Source organism: Littorina saxatilis, linkage group LG11 (genome assembly GCF_037325665.1).
Source record: "Littorina saxatilis isolate snail1 linkage group LG11, US_GU_Lsax_2.0, whole genome shotgun sequence".
Lineage (NCBI taxonomy): Eukaryota > Metazoa > Mollusca > Gastropoda > Littorinimorpha > Littorinidae > Littorina > Littorina saxatilis.
This window is the reverse complement of record NC_090255.1, coordinates 17,877,447-17,886,273: the sequence shown is the minus strand read 5'-3', so window position 1 is coordinate 17,886,273 and position 8,827 is coordinate 17,877,447. Positions and strand designations below refer to the sequence as shown.

The following is an 8,827-nucleotide window of genomic DNA, read 5'->3' as shown; positions in this document are numbered from 1 at the left end:
TTCACGTGTGTCCACCGCCTGTGTCCTGTCTCTTTGTGCCCTTCACGTGTGTCCACCGCCTGTGTCCTGTCTCTTTGTTCCCTTCACGTGCGTCCACCGCCTGTGTCCTGTCTCTCTGTTCCCTTCACGTGTGTCCACCACCTGTGTCCTGTCTCTTTGTGTCCTTCACGTGTGTCCACCGCCTGTGTCCTGTCTCTTTGTTCCCTATACGTGTGTCCACCGCCTGTGTCCTGTCTCTTTATTCCCTTCACGTGTGTCCACCACCTGTGTCCTGTCTCTTTGTTCCCTTCACGTGTGTCCACCGCCTGTGTCCTGTCTCTTTGTTCCCTTCACGTGTGTCCACCGCCTGTGTCCTGTCTCTCTGTTCCCTTCACGTGTGTCCACCACCTGTGTCCTGTCTCTTTGTGTCCTTCACGTGTGTCCACCGCCTGTGTCCTGTCTCTTTGTTCCCTTCACGTGTGTCCACCGCCTGTGTCCTGTCTTTTTGTTCCCTTCACGTGTGTCCACCACCTGTGTCCTGTCTCTTTGTTCCCTTCACGTGTGTCCACCACCTGTGTCCTGTCTCTTTGTTCCCTTCACGTGTGTCCACCGCCTGTGTCCTGTCTCTTTGTTCCCTTCACGTGTGTCCACCGCCTGTGTCCTGTCTCTTTGTGCCCTTCACGTGTGTCCACCACCTGTGTCCTGTCTCTTTGTTCCCTTCACGTGTGTCCACCGCCTGTGTCCTGTCTCTTTGTTCCCTTCACGTGTGTCCACCACCTGTGTCCTGTCTCTCTGTTCCCTTCACGTGTGTCTACCGCCTGTGTCCTGTCTCTCTGTTCCCTTCACGTGTGTCCACCACCTGTGTCCTGTCTCTCTGTTCCCTTCACGTGTGTCTACCGCCTGTGTCCTGTCTCTCTGTTCCCTTCACGTGTGTCTACCGCCTGTGTCCTGTCTCTCTGTTCCCTTCACGTGTGTCCACCGCCTGTGTCCTGTCTCTCTGTTCCCTTCACGTGTGTCCACCACCTGTGTCCTGTCTCTCTGTTCCCTTCACGTGTGTCCACCACCTGTGTCCTGTCTCTTTGTTCCTTTCACGTGTGTCCACCACCTGTGTCCTGTCTCTTTTTTCCCTTCACGTGTGTCCCCCGCCTGTGTCCTGTCTCTCTGTTCCCTTCACGTGTGTCCACCACCTGTGTCCTGTCTCTTTGTTCCCTTCACGTGTGTCTACCGCCTGTGTCCTGTCTCTTTGTTCCCTTCACGTGTGTCTACCGCCTGTGTCCTGTCTCTTTGTTCCCTTCACGTGTGTCCACCGCCTGTGTCCTGTCTCTCTGTTCCCTTCACGTGTGTCCACCACCTGTGTCCTGTCTCTTTGTTCCCTTCACGTGTGTCCCCCGCCTGTGTCCTGTCTCTCTGTTCCCTTCACGTGTGTCCACCACCTGTATCCTGTCTCTTTGTTCCCTTCACGTGTGTCCACCGCCTGTGTCCTGTCTCTCTGTTCCCTTCACGTGTGTCCACCACCTGTGTCCTGTCTCTTTGTTCCTTTCACGTGTGTCCACCACCTGTGTCCTTTCTCTTTGTTCCCTTCACGTGTGTCCACCGCCTGTGTCCTGTCTCTTTGTTCCCTTCACGTGTGTCCACCACCTGTGTCCTGTCTCTTTGTTCCCTTCACGTGTGTCCACCACCTGTGTCCTGTCTCTTTGTTCCTTTCACGTGTGTCCACCACCTGTGTCCTGTCCCTCTGTTCCCTTCACGTGTGTCCACCACCTGTGTCCTGTCTCTCTGTTCCCTTCACGTGTGTTCACCGCCTGTGTCCTGTCTCTTTGTTCCCTTCACGTGTGTCCACCACCTGTGTCCTGTCTCTTTGTTCCCTTCACGTGTGTCCACTGCCTGTGTCCTGTCTCTTTGTTCCCTTCACGTGTGTCCACCACCTGTGTCCTGTCTCTTTGTTCCCTTCACGTGTGTCCACCACCTGTGTCCTGTCTCTTTGTTCCTTTCACGTGTGTCCACCGCCTGTGTCCTGTCTCTTTGTTCCCTTCACGTGTGTCCACCGCCTGTGTCCTGTCTCTTTGTTCCCTTCACGTGTGTCCACCGCCTGTGTCCTGTCTCTTTGTTCCCTTCACGTGTGTCCACCGCCTGTGTCCTGTCTATTTGTTCCCTTCACGTGTGTCCACCGCCTGTGTCCTGTCTCTTTGTTCCCTTCACGTGTGTCCACCACCTGTGTCCTGTCTCTTTGTTCCCTTCACGTGTGTCCACCGCCTGTGTCCTGTCTATTTGTTCCCTTCACGTGTGTCCACCGCCTGTGTTCTGTCTCTTTGTTCCTTTCACGTGTTTTCCACCACCTGTGTCCTGTCTCTTTGTTCCTTTCACGTGTGTCCACCACCTGTGTCCTGTCTCTCTGTTCCCTTCATGTGTGTCCACCGCCTGTGTCCTGTCTCTCTGTTCCCTTCACGTGTGTCCACCGCCTGTGTCCTGTCTCTCTGTTCCCTTCATGTGTGTCCACCGCCTGTGTCCTGTCTCTCTGTTCCCTTCATGTGTGTCCACCGCCTGTGTCCTGTCTCTCTGTTCCCTTCACGTGTGTCCACCACCTGTGTCCTGTCTCTTTGTTCCCTTCACGTGTGTCCACCACCTGTGTCCTGTCTCTCTGTTCCCTTCACGTGTGTCCACCACCTGTGTCCTGTCTCTTTGTTCCCTTCACGTGTGTCCACCGCCTGTGTCCTGTCTCTTTGTTCCTTTTACGTGTGTCCACCACCTGTGTCCTGTCTCTTTGTTCCCTTCACGTGTGTCCACCGCCTGTGTCCTGTCTCTCTGTTCCCTTCACGTGTGTCCACCGCCTGTGTCCTGTCTCTTTGTTCCCTCCACGTGTGTCCACCGCCTGTGTCCTGTCTCTTTGTTCCCTTCACGTGTGTTCACCGCCTGTGTCCTGTCTCTTTGTTCCCTTCACGTGTGTCCACCACCTGTGTCCTGTCTCTTTGTTCCTTTCACGTGTGTCCACCGCCTGTGTCCTGTCTCTTTGTTCCCTTCACGTGTGTCCACCACCTGTGTCCTGTCTCTCTGTTCCCTTCACGTGTGTTCACCGCCTGTGTCCTGTCTCTTTGTTCCCTTCACGTGTGTTCACCGCCTGTGTCCTGTCTCTCTGTTCCCTTCACGTGTGTCCACCACCTGTGTCCTGTCTCTTTGTTCCTTTCACGTGTGTCCACCGCCTGTGTCCTGTCTCTTTGTTCCCTTCACGTGTGTCCACCGCCTGTGTCCTGTCTCTTTGTTCCTTTCACGTGTGTCCACCACCTGTGTCCTGTCTCTTTGTTCCTTTCACGTGTGTTCACCACCCGTGTCCTGTCTCTCTGTTCCCTTCACGTGTGTCCACCACCCGTGTCCTGTCTCTTTGTTCCATTCACGTGTGTCCACCGCCCGTGTCCTGTCTCTTTGTGCCCTTTACGTGTGTCCACCGCCTGTGTCCTGTCTCTTTGTTCCCTTCACGTGTGTCCACCGCCTGTGTCCTGTCTCTCTGATCCCTTCACGTGTGTCCACCACCTGTGTCCTGTCTCTTTGTTCCCTTAACGTGTGTTCACCGCCTGTGTCCTGTCTCTCTGTTCCCTTCACGTGTGTCTACCACCTGTGTCCTGTCTCTCTGTTCCCTTTACGTGTGTCCACCACCTGTGTCCTGTCTCTTTGTTCCCTTCACGTGTGTCCACCACGTGTGTCCTGTCTCTCTGTTCCCATCACGTGTGTCCACCACCTGTGTCCTGTCTCTTTGTTCCCTTCACGTGTGTCCACCACCTGTGTCCTGTCTCTTTGTTCCCTTCACGTGTGTCCACCGCCTGTGTCCTGTCTCTTTGTTCCCTTCACGTGTGTCCACCACCTGTGTCCTGTCTCCTTGTTCCCTTCACGTGTGTCCACCGCCTGTGTCCTGTCTCCTTGTTCCCTTCACGTGTGTCCACCGCCTGTGTCCTGTCTCTTTGTTCCCTTCACGTGTGTCCACCACCTGTGTCCTGTCTCTTTGTTCCCTTCACGTGTGTCCACCACCTGTGTCCTGTCTCTTTGTTCCCTTCACGTGTGTCCACCGCCTGTGTCCTGTCTCTCTGTTCCCTTCACGTGTGTCCACCACCTGTATCCTGTCTCTCTGTTCCCTTCACGTGTGTCCACCACCTGTGTCCTGTCTCTCTGTTCCCTTCACGTGTGTCCACCACCTGTGTCCTGTCTCTTTGTTCCTTTCACGTGTGTCCACCACCTGTGTCCTGTCTCTTTGTTCCCTTCACGTGTGTACACCGCCTGTGTCCTGTCTCTTTGTTCCCTTCACGTGTGTCCACCACCTGTGTCCTGTCTCTTTGTTCCCTTCACGTGTGTCCACCACCAGTATCCTGTCTCTTTGTTCCCTTCACGTGTGTCCACCACCTGTGTCCTGTCTCTCTGTTCCCTTCACGTGTGTCCACCGCCTGTGTCCTGTCTCTTTGTTCCCTTCACGTGTGTCCACCGCCTGTGTCCTGTCTCTTTGTGCCCTTCACGTGTGTCCACCACCTGTGTCCTGTCTCTTTGTTCCCTTCACGTGTGTCCACCGCCTGTGTCCTGTCTCTTTGTTCCCTTCACGTGTGTCCACCACCTGTGTCCTGTCTCTCTGTTCCCTTCACGTGTGTCTACCGCCTGTGTCCTGTCTCTCTGTTCCCTTCACGTGTGTCCACCACCTGTGTCCTGTCTCTCTGTTCCCTTCACGTGTGTCTACCGCCTGTGTCCTGTCTCTCTGTTCCCTTCACGTGTGTCTACCGCCTGTGTCCTGTCTCTCTGTTCCCTTCACGTGTGTCCACCGCCTGTGTCCTGTCTCTCTGTTCCCTTCACGTGTGTCCACCACCTGTATCCTGTCTCTTTGTTCCCTTCACGTGTGTCCACCGCCTGTGTCCTGTCTCTCTGTTCCCTTCACGTGTGTCCACCACCTGTGTCCTGTCTCTCTGTTCCCTTCACGTGTGTCCACCACCTGTGTCCTGTCTCTTTGTTCCTTTCACGTGTGTCCACCACCTGTGTCCTGTCTCTTTGTTCCCTTCACGTGTGTCCACCGCCTGTGTCCTGTCTCTCTGTTCCCTTCACGTGTGTCCACCACCTGTGTCCTGTCTCTTTGTTCCCTTCACGTGTGTCCACCACCTGTGTCCTGTCTCTTTGTTCCTTTCACGTGTGTCCACCACCTGTGTCCTGTCTCTCTGTTCCTTTCACGTGTGTCCACCACCTGTGTCCTGTCTCTCTGTTCCCTTCACGTGTGTTCACCGCCTGTGTCCTGTCTCTTTGTTCCCTTCACGTGTGTCCACCACCTGTGTCCTGTCTCTTTGTTCCCTTCACGTGTGTCCACTGCCTGTGTCCTGTCTCTCTGTTCCCTTCACGTGTGTCCACCACCTGTGTCCTGTCTCTTTGTTCCCTTCACGTGTGTCCACCACCTGTGTCCTGTCTCTTTGTTCCTTTCACGTGTGTCCACCGCCTGTGTCCTGTCTCTTTGTTCCCTTCACGTGTGTCCACCGCCTGTGTCCTGTCTCTTTGTTCCCTTCACGTGTGTCCACCGCCTGTGTCCTGTCTCTTTGTTCCCTTCACGTGTGTCCACCGCCTGTGTCCTGTCTATTTGTTCCCTTCACGTGTGTCCACCGCCTGTGTCCTGTCTCTTTGTTCCCTTCACGTGTGTCCACCACCTGTGTCCTGTCTCTTTGTTCCCTTCACGTGTGTCCACCGCCTGTGTCCTGTCTATTTGTTCCCTTCACGTGTGTCCACCGCCTGTGTTCTGTCTCTTTGTTCCTTTCACGTGTTTTCCACCACCTGTGTCCTGTCTCTTTGTTCCTTTCACGTGTGTCCACCACCTGTGTCCTGTCTCTCTGTTCCCTTCATGTGTGTCCACCGCCTGTGTCCTGTCTCTCTGTTCCCTTCACGTGTGTCCACCGCCTGTGTCCTGTCTCTCTGTTCCCTTCATGTGTGTCCACCGCCTGTGTCCTGTCTCTCTGTTCCCTTCATGTGTGTCCACCGCCTGTGTCCTGTCTCTCTGTTCCCTTCACGTGTGTCCACCACCTGTGTCCTGTCTCTTTGTTCCCTTCACGTGTGTCCACCACCTGTGTCCTGTCTCTCTGTTCCCTTCACGTGTGTCCACCACCTGTGTCCTGTCTCTTTGTTCCCTTCACGTGTGTCCACCGCCTGTGTCCTGTCTCTTTGTTCCTTTTACGTGTGTCCACCACCTGTGTCCTGTCTCTTTGTTCCCTTCACGTGTGTCCACCGCCTGTGTCCTGTCTCTCTGTTCCCTTCACGTGTGTCCACCGCCTGTGTCCTGTCTCTTTGTTCCCTCCACGTGTGTCCACCGCCTGTGTCCTGTCTCTTTGTTCCCTTCACGTGTGTTCACCGCCTGTGTCACAGGTCAGTTTTCGTCAGCCTGTTTCTTTCTGCGTGCGCCTTCCAAAGGAAGTTTATGGAAGGAAAACACGCCGCCTTTTCGTATTAGCTAAAGAAACAGGTACTGCCTGGACTTTACTTTCCTTCACTCTTTCCCATGCTCTCGAAGTAGCGGAGAAAGGTCAACATTGGTTTACATAATTTAATACATGGATAGTGTTAATAAAATTCTTGCAATGCAGCACACATTAATCAGGTTAGTCTATATTTTTGCTAAATATCAGTATCGTACTAAATGTATCACACACTGTTCAAGCTAGGTCATGTTACTTGCATCTCAGCACACTCTGATCACATGTCTATTGCTGCTGGATTTCAATTCTGTCACGGTAATTTAACGTGACTCCGCTGCTGCAAACGTTCTTCATAATCTTCCCTTGGAGGACATCAAAACAAAAGGAATACACATAATGTTTATGAAGTTTTGACTTAGCTCGATGTCATTGAAAAGGTACTCGAGATGACGTGCAGCACTTGACTAGTCTTGAAGACCGCGCTCCTGGTTTGAGTCATCACTCTTCTTCTCAAGACACCATCATCAAGTTAATAGCAGAAGTAGTCTGGTTACATCTCTCTCCACAATTTCGGCAACATGAGGAAGAGGAAGATGAATGAATCAATTGGACCGTGGGTTCCTGAAACAGATCAAAGGGCCATATGTGTTACCTACACAGCCTGTCTAAAAGACTTGATTTGTTCATGTTTTATTATCGTTCTCATTCTATTACTGTGTTTCGAAAAATGGGGATTTGGCAACAGCGCACATTCAAACGTACACAACTTGACAACAACACAATGTACATGACTGACACGATACACTCATCTCCGCCCAGGTCCCGTGGAACGATTGTCGATGCAATAATCACAGTCACTTACCTACAAAGACAGGGGAACGGCTTTTCCTCCAAGCGTTCTTCGCTCCATGGACTTGCGGAAAACGACCCTCTCGTGAAACGATTTTAGTTTACGTCAGTACACTTGGATACGTCACATGAATACGTCACTTGGCTACGTCGTGTAATGCGCGAGTAGTCTCGGTTGCCTATTCTATTCTTGACAGGTTCGCGCTTCAGAATAATAATTCATGACAGCCCCTTTCTTGAGAATGAATTTCCCAAATTTAGTCACTATATGAAGCGCGACTTAAATAATCTGATCCATGGTTGTCACAACCCGGTATTTCTTACCTCCTTTCTTCTTCACAAAAACGATTGGAGCATTGTACGGTGAGTTTGCCGGTTCAATGACCCCGAGCTTCAACATCTCGTCGATCTCGTCTTCGACCGTTTTCACCATCGCATGAGGTACGAGTCTCGGTCGAACAAACACAGGTTTCTTCTCTGTAAGTTCGATTCTGCACTTCTCCAAGTTGGTAGTAATCGGTACATCAGTCAGATTCTTGGAGAATGCACTACAGATCGCTTTCGCCTCTTTTGTTCTTTCTCTACTCAATTCTTTACAGAAGTTCACGCTTGTGACATCTTCTGTACGAGTAGTTTCCAGCAGAGGAATCATCTTCTGAGTGTCTATTCGGAAGATATCATCGTTCGTCGTATCATCTTCCTCGATGACTACGGCTATGTGTTCTTCTGCTTCTTCTTTTTTTTCGTCAATTCTGTTTCTGAGGTCGACAACGTATTCTGCTGTCGTCTTCTGTTCACCTTCGACCGATTCATCAGTCCATGCACGACGCAGAACCTGCATGGGACCTCTGATGGTCTTGCCATACCGCATTTCAAAGGGTGAGAACCCCAGACTGTCTTGAGGTGCTTTCTTGGTTCTGCCTTTTGGCGCTGTTCTTTGGCATGTGTCACACGAGAGACAGTAACGTTTTATGTCTCCGACCAAACCTGGCCACCAGAACTCACACCTGATTCTATCAGTGGTTTTCTTCTGCCCGAGATGACCTGTCATCGGGTGGTCGTGCCCAAAAGAAAGCACTTTGCTTCTCATTTCTTTGGGAACAACGACTTTACTAGATTCACTCCCGGTTTTGTCGAGGGTTGTCCTGTACAAGATTTCTTTCTTGTATACATATTTCACACCGTGGAATGATTCTCCTGAAACAGCCATTTGGCGTACTTTTGCCAGTGTTTCATCATCATTCTGAGCCTTCTTGAGATCTTGCGGGGAATACATCTTGTGTGTATTTCTGTCATCATGACTAGTTCCCGGCACAGGTTTCTCCTTCCGTTTTTTTTTTCTCTTCTCTTGCTTCCGTGTACTGACCGCCGCTTTGGTCTCACCTTGATACCAACTCGGGTCACGTACTGGAAACAAAGGGGTCTTCCTCTTGTTCTGGCCTACACCATACCATTTACCTATGAGGACAGGATAAATGGGATCATCGAGTATGACCACTTCGGTTTTGGCATCAAAATACGGACAGTCAATGTGGGCCACAGCCGTGGGACACAATTTCCGTGTTTTCTTCTCTGCGAGCGTA

General features: G+C 51.9%; 1 long non-coding RNA gene across 1 annotated transcript; it reads right to left on the bottom strand.

Annotated features, from left to right (window-relative positions):
• Positions 1-6,509: 6,509 nt before the first annotated feature.
• Positions 6,510-8,560, bottom strand: LOC138979914 (uncharacterized). Its single transcript, XR_011460172.1, has 2 exons — positions 7,258-8,560; positions 6,510-7,016 (listed from the first exon to the last, which is right to left on the bottom strand). It is a non-coding gene; the product is annotated as an uncharacterized lncRNA (long non-coding RNA).
• Between the last annotated feature and the right edge of the window lie 267 nt (positions 8,561-8,827).